This window comes from Saimiri boliviensis, chromosome 1 (assembly GCF_048565385.1).
Source record: "Saimiri boliviensis isolate mSaiBol1 chromosome 1, mSaiBol1.pri, whole genome shotgun sequence".
In the NCBI taxonomy this organism is placed as follows: Eukaryota; Metazoa; Chordata; class Mammalia; order Primates; family Cebidae; genus Saimiri; species Saimiri boliviensis.
The window spans coordinates 200,705,619-200,720,969 of NC_133449.1; positions in this window are offsets into that span (position 1 = coordinate 200,705,619).

Genomic DNA, 15,351 nt, shown 5'->3' on the forward strand with positions numbered 1-15,351 from the left:
CTGCCTCATGCTGCCGGGAGTAATAAATGAGACAGGATGCCAAGTCTCAATGTCCAATCAATTCTAGCTAAAAATAATAACCTTCTTAAATATGTTTATAGTGACACAGTATTTCATCAAGTGGAAAATAAAAGTTATTTTTGAGATTATAGCCACTCTGAGACATGAGGAGGAAATGTTTATTATGCACCCACAAACTCTTTAAATTCCAATTTTAGCCGATTGAGTTGATGCCAACCTATTGTCCCTGAGTGTAGTGACCTCTCTCTCTCCAGTCACAGTCCTTTCATATGGGAATGTATTTCAGTTTATTCCAGCTCTGTTCTTTCCTTCCTTCATCCTGCATACATATTTCTTTCTAGTAGAGCTAATAAAAAATATTTGCCTGCTGCATTAATGTTCACATTGAGGATAGTCCTCAATTCCTCAGTTCACATTGAGGATAGGAAGATTCCTAAATTTTTTGTGTGACAGTCAACATTGCATGTAGTTTGAAGGTAGAATTTCAGAATGTTTATGTATTATCCCAATAAATGGTTAAGAACTTGGCAAATGAATGGAAGGCCTTGCAAGGTCAGACATGTTAATGAGGAAGTTGTTAACTTCACAGGTTCCCTTTGAAGGCTCTGTGAAGGATTTGTGAAACCTCAGAAGCAGGAAGAATGAATTCTGCTGATCACTGCAGAGGGAGGGGAAGAGCTTTTGGCTAGAAAGCTCTGGGTTTTATTTTTATCACTAAACCTCTGCAAGTAAATAAATAGCACCAATTTACATTAAATTATCTTGTCAATATCTATTAATATGGTACATTCTGGTGATAATTAAACAATGAGCAGTGAAATTTTACTAGGGTTGGGCTCTATTTTGTCTTGTTTTCAGGAGGGAGGAAGTGTCGCCACTGGAATGACAGGCTGGGTAGAGCCTATCATGTTACTTGTAACCTTTTTCTGTAAGAAAAGAATCCACTTTTGCAAATTTGAGCAGAAACAGAATTCATGAATGGATATTAGATAGTTCACAGAATATTTGGTAGGGCCAGAGGATCAGATGACAAGTTTGAGCATCCAAGAGCCGTAATAACCACCCCTTCTCTAACAGAAACACCACAGATGCTAGCACGTGGCACTTACGATGCTCAGGACTGAATTCCAGAAGCATTGCAACCCAAGCCCCAGAACTGAATCCCTGCACCAGGCTTGCCGAAAGACCAATTTACCGAGCCACCTCTGCCTCTTCCCAAGAACTCTTCCCAGTATGTCATCCCATTGCTAACACTCCCTTCATCCTCAAAATAAAACAAAATAAGACCCAACCCTAATAAAACTTTAATTGCTCTTTGTTTAATTAATTCAAGTCTGTCTTTCAGGGACAGTCTGATTAGAGTGAGTGAGGTCACATGGCTCTATTCTAATACAAGGAATTTGGGAATGCAAATTTTCTGGCTCCCACTTTAGGAAGGTGGGACACATTACATAGGAAATTATCACAGTGTAGGCCACGTGTTCAAAGGCACTGAGTAGCTCAAGTGATGAATTAACATTATAGGGTCTGTCATTTTGAGTGTTCTGCATACAATGTCTATGGATTTCTAGTTCTGAGAAGAAATTTCTGCCATCAAGTACTTCTCAGCATGCTAGTGATGGACTTTACATTCCTTAGATTCCAAGACTGCTCAAACTGTTTGCTGCCACAAAGAAACCTTGCCATGAATGAAACATATAGCCCCACTCCCTTCTTTGCTCCCATCTTTAACATACATGAAGATAATCATAAAACAGCATTAGCATTGAGCTCTAACGATGATACAAATTAATGTGTGTGTATGTGTGTGTGTGTACTACTAAATATCACATGTTGTCATGGGCTGGCAGGTTCATCACCTCACCTATGGTGTATGGTTAGATATAGTTGTAACAACAGAAAAAAGGAATATATTATTTCTTAGAAAAAAAATTTTTTTTGAGATGGAGTCTTGCTCTGTAGCCCAGGCTGGAGTGTAGTGGTGTGATCTTGGCTCACTGCAACCTCTGCCTCCCAGTTTCAAGCAAGTCTCCTGCCTCAGCCTCCAGAGTAGCTGGGACTGCAGGCATACCCCACTACAACCTGCTAATTTTTGTATTTTTGGTAGGGACAGGTTTTTACCATGTTGGCCAGGCTGGTCTCAATCTGCTGACTTTAGTGATCCACCCACCTCGGCCGCCCAAAGTGTTGGGATTACAGGCATGAGCCACAACATCCCAGCCTGTTTTTCATAAATTTAATGGCATAAGAAAGAGATAGAATGCATGGGTAAGATAATTAATATAAAATGTCTTGAATGCAAGAAAATCATACAAGATTTCACCATTATTAGGCATCCAATCTAAGACAGAATACTAATTACTCACTCTAATTTAAAATATAATGATTAAAATGGTTAGCGTTTCCAAATAATAACTGCAGAATAGATAGGAGGAAAATAAACCTATTCTTTCAGAAGTGTATTTCGAAACCTTATCAATTTTTGACATTCATAGCTAAGAAAGATTCAATCTGCTTTGTAAATTTAATTGCAAGCCAAATAATTAGCATAAGGAGAGAATTAATAAAAATATGTCGAGGTAATCACAAACCAGCTTTGAATAACTGATTTAAGTAATGATGAGTTTTTCATTGACTCATTTGTATACACTGGAGAGTTTCTCTAATATTATTTAATAGATTGAAAAACATCTTGTAAAATTACAAATGCAGTATGTTTATTACAGAAAATTTAGAAACCTAGATAAGCAAAAAAAGAAATTACTCATTACCTCATGTATATTAGTCTGCTCAGGAGGCCACAGCAAAATACCACAGACCAAGTGGCATAAGCAGTAGACATTTATTTTCTTACAGTTCTGGAGGCTAGTCCCAAATCAAGGTGCCAGTCAATTCAGTCCTGATGAGGGTTTTCCTCCTGGCTTGTGGACGGCCACCTTCTTGCTGTGTTTTCACATGGGGGAGTGTAGGGAGAGGCTGGAGAGCATGTGCCCAGAAGCTCTCTGATGTCTTAGAAGCATTATTTCCACCCTGAGAGCCCCACCTGTATGACCTGTCTTAACCTTAATTGCTTTTCAAAGGCCCTGTTACATTGGTGGTTCAGACTTCAACATATGAATCTGGGGAGGACACGACATTCAGCCCATATCATGTTCAGAATATAATCCCTGTTGAATGTCATCATTCTGTATTTTGCATAAGGAAGGAAACAAATTTTGTAAAAAATGAAAATAAACTGATTTGAAACTCCCTGCTTTTCATCTAATACTATTCTGAGAATATCTTTCCACTTAATTGAGTAACTACCTAATTAAATATGTAAAAAGTATTTTAAATGTCTTCCACAATTATTCTGTAATATTAGGTTTAATAACAGCATAACTGATAATAATGTATAGTTATTAACTATATGCTGTTATTAGTTTATCAGTTCACCTCTTGATGGACATTTACATTTTTCTAATTTGTGATATTTTACAAGTAGTTCTATGAAGTGCTATGAAGAACATTCTTGTGACTATTTCTTTGTTGTATCCCTATAATTATTCTGAGTAGTGGATTTCTGGGGCAAAGACTATACATATTTTAAGACTTTCGATAACATTGCCAAATGCCCCTTGATAAAGTTTATTCCAAATACATTCCCAAGTAGCAAAATAAGAATGCCTATTTTTGATGCATTTGCCCTTAACTTATGCTAACACAGGGCATTGTCATTTAAAAAATTTTACCAGAGATATTACACTGTCACTTTTGTTTAATATTTAAATGTTCTATGAAAATTTTAATCAACCTTTACTCTTAGAGGTTCTGTCTACCATCAGAAAAGTCTTCCCCACCAAAAAATTAAATAAGCCTTCATATATATATATTTTTTACTCTAAACTTTTAAAACCTGGTTGTATACACTTATATTTTTAATTCATCTTGAGTGTATTTTAAACTTTTTTCAAGTGATTAGCAAGTTGTTCCTATTTGTTTTGAAATTGAGTTGAATTATGCATAAGATTTTGTTATTTCCCACACAAAAAAAGAACTCTAATTAGTAAGATATAAAAATAGGCCTTATGTTAAAGGATCCTTAAATATAAAGTAGTCCTCATGGTACAGACGCTTAGGATCAGTTTATTATAAAGACCATGTAGATTGACTCCAGCCAGCTGTTGGTAATTTTATTTTTTAAAAAAAAACATGATGTGAACATGAACTATGATAACTCCCTGAATAACAATCTTGAAAATTAAATCTTCACATACACTACTGGGCTTCCAAATGAAAGATTGTAGATAAGTTTCTCATAAGCATAACCTCATTCTAATCTTGAAATCGGCAACATTAAAGACTACAGGCATAATTAATTTTGATATGTCAAATTAATTCTTGCTGTTTCTTGGCATTTTCAACAAGGATATTGATTGCTATCATAATTTTTTTTAACACAAATAGTTATCCAACAAAATCTGGAAATGCATTTTACAATTTACTTAGAACTTCAAACTGCCACTAGATGGTGTCATTAAGTCTTTGCCAAACTAGGTCCAATATAATGTAAAGCAAAAGATCGGAGCTTTTTACTTAGCACTTTTATGTAGTTAATCAATGATTAAGTCATCTCTAGACAACCATGACTTTAGCTAAATTAAAATGAATGTCAAATTGTTATTAAAAGTGTGTGCTAGTAAACAATGCAAGTGGCCTTAATTTATTCTTACAATGAGCATATAAAAATTAATAATATTGTTATATATACTCACAATAACCAATTTAAAAACAATATACAAGATGATCCCATTCATTATGGCTACAAAATGTACAAGGTACCCAGGAATAATTTTAACAAAATATTGCAATGCCTTTGTACAGAAAATTCTCAGGCATTATTAAACAGCATTTTGAAAGTCCTAAAAAAAAAAAAGGAATATACAATGTTCATGGATGGAAACATTAAATAGTGTCTCCAAATTATCAAAAAGAAATTGATTGAAATGGTGTCTAATACAATTGATAAATTAACAAGTTGATAACACAATTCATACATAATAACACAAGACTTCACATAATCTGTTAAACTTGAAGAACAAAATGGAAGTAACTTGTCTTACCAGACCAATAAAACAGTATATAAATCCAAGGAAAAAAATCTATGGTGGCATCCCAAAAATTAGAGAAAAGGCAGAATTGGTTATTCATATGGGAAAAAAATAAATCTAAATAAAATTAATTCTTTACTATACATAAACCAAAAATAAATTCCAAGACAACTAAGAACTTCGATATTTTAAACCATAGCTTTAAAACTGTAAGAATAAAATGTAGACATTTGTTGTATTATCTCAGGATAAGGAAGAATTTATTAAATAAGACATTAAAAGCACAAAATAAAAAGTGATAAATTTTTCCATGTTAAAACTCCTGTGTATCCATAGATACCACAAATAAGGAGAAAAAGACAAACCCTGGACTATAAAGAAATTCTTGGAAACTACAAGTATCAAATTAGTGGTAGTGGTTGTTTCCAGGAAGTGTAGGAAAAGAAAACATAGAAAACTTTGTTTCGTTTCTTTTACAAAATAAATTTTTAATAGGCAAAATGTGCAATATGTTGAGAATTGATAAAGTTGTGTAATAAGTACATATTTTATATATTTAAAAACCTTAAATAAGATTTTATTCCAACCAATTTTTATATTTAAAGAAATAAAAATGCATTTTGACATGACACAACAGTTCAGCCAGCTGCCCCAATAGCTTTACAGTGGGTTTTTTTTTCCCCCTTTTACAGTCACTTTTACAATGCTATCTTATTTTTACATTTGGAAAGAAATTCTTGTCAAAAATAATAAAGTGAGTCCTTTTGAGTTTTTAAAAATGATTACTTCTAGCGCTTTCTCACAGGGACTAGAGTTTTCCTTTTGGCTTTTCCATTTGAGAAACAGTGATACCTCTAGAGGCATGCAGACTATTAAAATCACGTTTCCAAAGTCCTATGAAATCATTGCAAGTTTTTTAAAAGTATAGTTTGTAATCTGATTGGTTATCAGAGCCACTTACCTTGCAGCTACCCTGGGCCAGCCACAAAAAATACATTATAATTTTACCCTTTGTGGAGCAAAGCTGCAACTCTGCTGACCAGATTCCTTTGTATCATGCTTCTTTCTATTTCATACTCACTGCTTGCCATTTTTATATAACAAACTTAGGGCTCCAATATGCAAATAATTATACTACATTATACAATAAGTATAATAGAAAAAAAAAAATCTTAGCCATAGCGCTCCAGAAACTTGAATCGAGTGACAAGAGCTATTTTTCTCAAATGGTTATCAGTCTTCACAAAATAAAATTAACTTGTAAGAGATATTTTGCTTTTAGCATTCCATAAATTTTACTCCAGTTACCTGAAGTCATGGGAGAAAAGTTTTAGGAAATCACTTTTAGTGTATTTATGAGGGAAAAAAAATTGACATTTTTATTCCTTCTTACTATCTTCACCCTAAGTCAACTATTCTCTGTGTCACTGTTCCTCAAAAACCATGAAATTTATATGCCTTTTGGTATGATCAAGGGAAAATTTTAAAGCATAAAGGCCAGCTTTGTCTCCCATCTTAGAAATTTGTGAGGAAAAAAAGGCAAATATGAGAATCACTGAGGAAGAAGATGCTTGTATAAAAGAAAATTTTCTTTTCCTTTTAAATATTGCTTTGAAGAATTATTCACTTGCTTAAGAAATATATTGATTTCAGTTCAACTATGGCTGAGGTTTAGGAGAACATGAGATGGGTCCTTTCCCGGTTTCTGGTTTACATGGTATACTAAGTTACCATTAATGATGAGTCAAATTTGCCATTTAGATATACTCTAAGAGTGGCCTGTGGAATTATTTAGATACAATCTTTTTCTGATTATTGTAGAAAATTTGAAAAAAACAGTTCAGTGTCTTCACTTAGCACTGCATGGTGAAGAGAACATTTTAAATAGAAGTAAATGTTTAAAATTTTCAGATTTGAAAATTGAACCAAATGGAAAAAAAAATTTAAGTAAAATAATATGTGCCCCAGTCATGTTTTACTGGAATGGCTACATATAAGGTAATTAGTCTAAGAAATTATTTACTCCATTCTGTCTTGAACATACTTCTCAAAAATCATTTGTCTAAGTAAAATTCTATTACATTTAAAAGCATTTAATTGTTCTTGATGCAATACATCATTTATTAAGAATTCACTGAGATCCCAGCTACTTGGGAAGCTGAGGCAGGAGAATTGCTTGAACCCAGGAGGTGGAGGTTGCGGTGAGCAAAGATTGTGCCATTGCAATCCAGCCTGGGCAACAAGGGCAAAACTCCATCCCAAAAAAAATAATAATAATTCACTGAGAGCCAAATTGTTCTTGTTCTTCCTGATCCTTCTAACTCTTTTTGTCACAGGATTGAGAAAAACAATTATCCACCTATAGAATCATAAACAAAGATAAGTCAGGGAACAATATATTAAATTTCTTTTAAAAGTGCTTTTACCCCAAGTTGCACTAAGACCATTATTTGTCTTGTACCCTGATCCAGTGGTTGGTTTCAGCATGCATTTCAGTGTTCATTCACTCAAATGCTGGTTTGTATCATTTCCACTTCCTGCAAGAGTACAGACAATTCTTATTTTTGTCCACAATGCATTCCTGAAAATTATAACATATAGGGATCAGTGGTAACACAGACCACTCCCCACTGCCACCTTCCAAGACCAGTATTATAATCGAGGATCATAAACCCAAATAATGGTTATAAAAACAAATAAACTGTAGCTATTTCCAGCAAACTTGCCATAAAAACAAAGATTCAACAATAAGATACATTCATAATAATTTTAAACAGTAAAATTCATAACCCATATCTTATACCATTGTCAGGAGGCTTACATCTACATTGATGGGAAAATATACTTATAGCACATAAAAGAAAGAAAATTCTGCTATAATACATTAACCATAAATGAATTTAATGAATTCAATAGTCTAAATTTTCTCTTCTCTTTTAGAATTTTGAGGGGTAGGGTAATTGGTGGGTTTTTGGCCCAGAGCTTTTTAAAAAGAAACCCAAGTTATCCACAATTGTTTTTCTTTTTTTTCTTTATAAATTTCCATATACAGTCATTTAAAATAACTCCATAAGCCAGGTGCAGTGGCTTATGCCCATAATCCCAGCACTTTGGGAGGCCGAGGCAGATGGATCACTTCAAGCCAGGAGTTTGAGACCAGCCTGGCCAACATGGCAAAACTCGTCTCTACTAAAAATAAAATTTAAAAAATTAGCTGGGCATGATGTAGGAAACCTGTAATCTTAGCTACTCGGAAGGCTGAGGCAGGGGAATCGCTTGAACCGGGAGGCGGAGGTTGCGGAGAGCTGAGATCTTGCCACTGCACTCCAGCCAGGGCAACAGGGTGAGACTATCTCAAAGAAAAAAAAAGAGAAAGAAAATGACAGAGTAAAAAGAAGAGTTTAGTGAATGATTTTATGGGTGATTATAAGAAAAAAGATGACAATGGCGATGGTGGAACCTCCCATGAAAGCATCTTTTCCCTTTAACCTCTCCCAGGGTCTCAGTTAACTCAAAGTTGCCTTTGTGTCATTTTGAGTCAGTTCAGCACATTCCTAGAAGGGTCTTAAACATTCCTTCCCTGATTCATTGGCACTGCTCACGAAGTTTTTTTGTTGTTGTTTTGTTTTTGGTCTGTACAAGAAAATTTGAGTGGATAAAAACATGAAGAATGGATTCAAGAGATGTTGTGACGGTAGACTTAGCAGGACTTGGATAAAAACAGGACACGGTAAATTATAAATGTCTTGAAATTCTGTTACTCTTTCCTTTAAGAGACTCCTTTTTCCTGCCTTGAATCTCAGTTAAGTGCCTTGCTTGATTGATGTGGCAACGGTGGCATTCTGAGACTTGAAGCTGGGTCAGAAGTTTTGTAGCTTCCTGCTGGGCTTCTTGAAACACATTTCCTTTCTGTGTTTCCTTTACTCAGCCTCCATTCTGTGAGGAAGCCAAACAAACTCTAAGGAGGGGTCCACACAGAGAGGAACAGAGGTCCCCAAATGACAACCCAGCTGAGCTCCAGCCTACAGCCAGCACTATCTTGCTTCGTGTGATTGAGCCATCTTGAGCCACACCAGCTGACACCATGTGGAGAAGGGAAGGGCTATCCCTACTAGCCCTACCCCAATTGCAGATTTGTAAGCAGTTAATTAAAAAGTAATAAATAATAGTTGTTTTAAGCTAACAGGTTTTGGAGTGGTTTGTTTCATAGCGGTAGATAACTGAAAAGATATGAAGGGCAAAGAAAAAAATAAATTTAATATTTCAAATCTGAAGTAACCAGAAGATAATGCTTTTTTAAAAAAGAAAGTAAAGGGGGAAGTAGAACATTTGATTGAAATAGTGTGGAAAAACCTAGGTGTATGAAGAGTTTGCTGGAGACTAGTGAAAATTATCATTTGGGTTTAGTCTTGTTTACTTCATTAGCCATGATATCATATCTACCTCTACAAAAACCCAAAATTCAATTAAATCTAGAGAGAGCTGCAAATTTATTTGAGAATATACATGGTAGAGAGTTAAAACTTTTAAAGTAAGAGAATATTAAATCCATTGTTAAATAATTTCACTGCATAGTATATTATAATTATCTTCAATAGGATATGAATTGTGTAAATAATGTGCAAGATCAACACCGGTCTCCAATTCTTCCCAGGAATTAAATCAGCTCAATGTGCATGAAATAGCAACATTCAAAACTGCCTTGATTTTCTCTGTTTCTAATGGGTTTAAGGAGGCCTCCAGATTTTGTACATTCAATCAATGCCCTGAAGAGGTTATTCTTAGGAGAATGTATGATCCCAAAAATGAGTCTCAAGAGACAATTCTTTTATTTCAGGAAAAATATATATTGCTGTAATCAAGTGATATATCTATGAAATGGTGTTGGCCAGGATTGTGCCTATGAAAGGTATTATTTAAATGTAGCCATATGAAAATAGTAGCCCTCTTTCCTCCAAAAGAAGGCAAAATGCCCAAGTAGTTTGTTACTTTAATCAATGTTTAGAGAAACACTATTGCATAATAACATGAAGATAAACAGGTAGAACTACAACTTTCATGCTTACTCATAGCTCATACTACCAAATGGTTTCCAATAAATGACTTGTCAACCCATTCAGTAGGGAAGGTTTGCATTTTGCAAATCTTTCTTAAGGAGGATGATGGCAACTATTTTTTCAAAAGGCTTCAGTAAATAGGCTTTAAAGTTGAAATTGGAGTTACAAATTTTTTTCATGTGTCAAAAAGTTTTGAGGACATAACTCATAGCAGCTCTCCAGTGGACCAAAAGTTAATGAATTTTTATAGTACTTAATTTTTCATGGAATGGCTTTCACCTTTTTCACAGTAGGTCAATAAAGAAAAAATATTGGAATCCCTTTCATCTGCTATCTCATCAACTGTAAATACTCCTTGTATATACAGTGCCTGGCACACTTTACAATAGAAAGGGAAGGAAGCAAGGAGAGAGCGGAGAGGACTCCTTTAGAAATCTACTGCTGCATCACACTGAGAATTAACCTGAGACTCTTCTGCTCAGTCTCTGTGATTTACAGTTCCTGTAGAAAATGACATGCAGGGCCAGGCACGGTGCCTCAGACCTGTAAGCCCAGCACTCTGGGAGACCGAGGCAGGTGGATCGCTTGAGGCAGGTGGATCGCTTGAGCCCAGGAGTTTGAAACCAGCCATGGGCAACTTGGCAAAACAACAGCTCTACAAAAAATACAAAAAATTAGCCGAGCTTGCTAGCATGCATCTATAGTCCCCAGCTATTCCAGAAGCTGAGGTGGGAGGATTGCTTGAACCTGGGGGGTCAGGTCTGCAGTGAGCCAAGATTGTGCCACTGCCCTTCAGCCTAGGTGACATGGTGAGCTACTGTCAAAAATGAAACAGAAAGAAAGGGACAGAGAGAGAATGAAAGAAAAAGAGAGAGGGAGAAGAAAGAAAGAAAGAAAAGAAAGGAGGGAGGGAGGGAAGAAGGAAGGAAGAAGGGAGGGAGGGAGGGAAAAGAAAAAGAAAATAAAAGAAAGGAACAAAAGTATATATGTATGGAAATATACACATTTACCTGTAGGGTCTATAATTATGGTTCTGCTATATTGACTAACACAACACAGGGTGAGTTTAGCTTTAACTTAATAAAGCTTTAAAGTGTTTGGGTTACATGTAATTTGAGTGTTCTCTGAATTATTAGAGCAGCTAATATCAGGAATAGTTATAATAAGGATCATTATAATTGCTACTTAGTAAGTGACCTCAAGTACCAGATATTTTGCTAAGCTTTTGTGTACATTATTATTGTACTGAATTTATTATAACAACTCTGCATCATAGTGTTATGCCTATCTTGTAGATAAAAAAGTAGAAGTTAAATAATTTTGCAAGGAGTGGATCCAGGATTTCAACTCCAGACTATCAGTCTCCAAAGTTTCTTCTCTTTCCATAACCCTTACAATTATATTCAGAACCACTCTCTTCACTGAAAAGTTATTGAGTAGCCATCACCATAAGTGGCATTTGGTTTGTAGTACATCCAAACTTTATTTAGAGAGGCCTACCATCAGAATTTCCTTATGAAAGTCCAAGTAAGTCCTAGAACTTATTTCTTCTTTCTTTACCAAAATCAATTTTGATAGTTTTAAAAATATATGTAAGGTGGACTCTGAAAGTAAATTTTGGATCTCAGAATCTTGGAACAAAATTGATTCATTCATTCTCTACTGATTGCATATGAAGCACTTGGCTTGACGTTGAGGATGTAGCAATAACAATATGAAGCTAACCTTGATCTAAACAAGCCCACAATGATATCTTTACTTTAAAGTCCAGTGAAATAAAAGGCAACAATGTCATTGGGATGGGGAGAACGTATTAAAGGGCACAAATGACACCAGTAATTTGCAGGCTCCAAATTACTAGGTCTGAAAATTGCTAAATATTTATAAGCACTAGATTACTTTAGGGCAAGCAAAAATGCTGATTTCTCCCAGGACAAATACTTAGGATCCTTCTTTCAAAAATAAATGTTAAAATATTATTCTGTTATGAATTCCCAGACAGAAATTGAAGTTCACTGATGCACTTTAAATTGCATCAAAGGATTAAAAAGGAGAAGAAATGTTAGAGAAGCTTTGGACATGGTTGGGTACTCTTAGATATGGTTAATACATTTTAATTCTGCTTTCAAATACTCTTGATATTGAATAACAAGGATGAATTAAGATGTAGCATAGTGAAGCATGCTTTGCCAGGAGAAGGCGTTTAATCTGTGACCTATGACATTGACTTTATTATCTAATATTTCTTTTTGAAATCTTTCTCTGCTGTACTGTCACTTAACTGTAAATATATCATTCTGTTTATTCCTCCTTCTCTGTGCTTCCATTCATATATCTCCTTCAAGTTAGGAAAATAGACTACCCTGGAGTAAAAATACTACTGACAACTCCAAAGCGAAAACAATTCTAATGGGAAATACCTTGGCACTATTGGAGGGGCTGCCAGTACACTGTTTCTAGCTATCAGTTAGAAACCAGCAGATGTTAAATTGACATATGTTAGGAAATAGCTTTCAGAAACTCATGTTTCAAAATGTATGAAAGAAAAACGGATGATGCCACCTTTTTTGGCTTAAACTAGATAACTAGAAGATCACACCAGATGTGTTAAGATGTTTCTCTTCTAAAATATGTTCTGTTTCCTGAAGAAGAATGCTCAAAAGCAGAAATGAGAGATGTCTTCCTCAAAATGTACTTTGGTCTTCCTTTCATAAATTTAAAATTTTTATCGTGATTAAAATATTTGACAAAAATCAATGGGCAAAAACAATGAATTCAGTATTTTATAGTTGTTATAGATTTTATAAACTGATTAATTACTCAATTCTCCATGAGTATTGGTCAGTGGAGATCTAAGTAGCATTGGGAATAAACAAATCATGACAAAGCCTGGAAAATGTAAAACAATTGAATAACTTGAGAATAATCTTACTTGTCTGTCAATTTTATTGTGAATGATTCATTCTCACATAGCATCTAAGTCCATTTTTTGTTACTGTAAAAGAATGCCCAAGGGTGGGTAATTTATTTAAAAAAAAAAAAAAGACGTTTATTTATCTCACAGTTCTGCAGACTGTACAAGAAGCATGCACTGACATCTTCTGTTGAGGGCTTCAGCCTGCTTCCACTCATGGCAGAAGGGAAAAGGGACCAGCTGTGCAGAGCTCACGTGGCTGGAGAGGAAGCATGGGAGCAGGGAGGTGCTTGGCTCTTTTAACAGTCATCTCTCTAGGGAACTACTAGAGTGGAAACTCACTCACCCCCAAGGAAGGGCATTAATCTACTCATGCAGGCTCTGCCTCCATAATGCACATACTTCCCACTAGGCTTTGCATCCCAACCACCACATTGGGGATTAAAATTTTAACATGAGATTTGTTGGGTGCAAACATACAAACCGTAGCACGCAGGTAAAGTATTAACACAAGAAAATATATTTAGAAGTTGTTTTCACTGTACAGATTACAAGTTGACAGGAACACATGTTTTTGCTTGCCCAGTATTCATTCTCCCTCTTCAATTGATAGCACTTTTAATGAATACATTTAAGGAACCACCCCTTTTTCACACACCACATAGCTGTTCACTATGACTAGATTGGTCTCTTGGGGATGGAGTGTGCAATCTGAGATTGGCCAATCAGTAGATTCTAAGCTTAGAGGCTGCAGTGACTGATTCTGTGTTGGGCAAATGACCCAGGTTAGGCTAGTCATATCTTGGATCTTTTGGTAGGATCACTGAGAAAACAAAGTAATGCTTCCTGATATCTGTTAGTCTGTGGGTCCAACTTATTTGTGAACTTCTAAATTAGTTGAGCTCCAGTTCTCTTTGTTTAAACCCAGTTTGAGCTGTGTGTCATTCTGTTGCAATCAAGAGAGCGTGATGATTATGTGAGAGATCACTTTGGCTGAGGGAATCAGGGAAAGTTCCGCGGAATATGTAACCCTGGGTAGGATCTTGAAAAAAGCTAGATAGGAGGAAGCAGGGATGGAGAGAGACGCATTGCTGATGGTGCAGCTGCAATGAGTTAAGGAACTGGGGTTAATTTGAAAAGGAACATGGTTACAGGGGTCTCTGAAGCTCAGGGTGCATGAAAGACTCCAGGTCTCTGCTCTTAGCCACCACATCCAAACTCCAGTCAGTCCTGTTGACTCCACAGTATTCCCTGGAATGGGATGTACTCCTAAGGAGAATGAACGTGCCTTTGTGTGTAGAGACACACAGCCTGGAGCTGGCATGAATAGAGACAATGTAATGGTAATGGAGACATAGCAGAGTGACCAGCCTTCAAAAGTGAGAACCCCACATCCATAATGAGAAAAATCTGGGTCAAGCAGCATAGAAACTTCAAGTCTTCCTTGTTAATATCTTGGTTGCTCAAGAACAGTGGAAGAATAGATTGTCTGAGAAAGGTCTCCACTGAGGATGGTGACTTCCTAAGATTTTTGACAAAGAAAGACATATCAGAACACATAAGAATATTTTTAAAATCAGGAGTTCATACAACAGTATTTACCTTTCTTTACCTTTACTACTTGTTATGTACACTGATATTTTCTATTCTTTCTTGTTTTTATTTTTTTTAATGCTGGTTGGACTCACTACAATTGGTTCCATGGCCCACTTTGAAATCGTTTGAAAAACAGTGACCCAACAGTGCTGTTGGGAAGCACCAGCAGATGTCACTGTAGGTGACCACACCAGTGTAACAGCTGCAGCCAGTGACCATGGCAATGTTGGCTCCCTGCCAAGAACCATGGCATCGCTTAACTGTGTTTATTTTACTTTCTTTTCTTTTATAGCCCATGTAGTTATAAGGTTCTACATTTTGAAATATGAAAGGGCACAGACAGAAAACTCTCCTTCCCATTCCTACGTCTTGGTCACCTGGTTTTCTTTCTCAAGGGCAAATAATGTTACTAGTTTCTTCTGCTTTCTTCCAAAGATATCTTACGCATGTACAAGTGTGTGTGTGCATACACACACACACACACACACACACACACACACTTTTCTTTTAGAAAAGGATAGCATAATTATAACACTGTTCTGTATCTTTCTTGTCTTTCCTTAGCATATATTAGGGATTATTCTACCAACACACACACAAAAAGAAGTCATCCCCATTATGTTCATAGTTGCATAGTACTCCACTGTACATAGTGCCATTATTAAAACAGGTA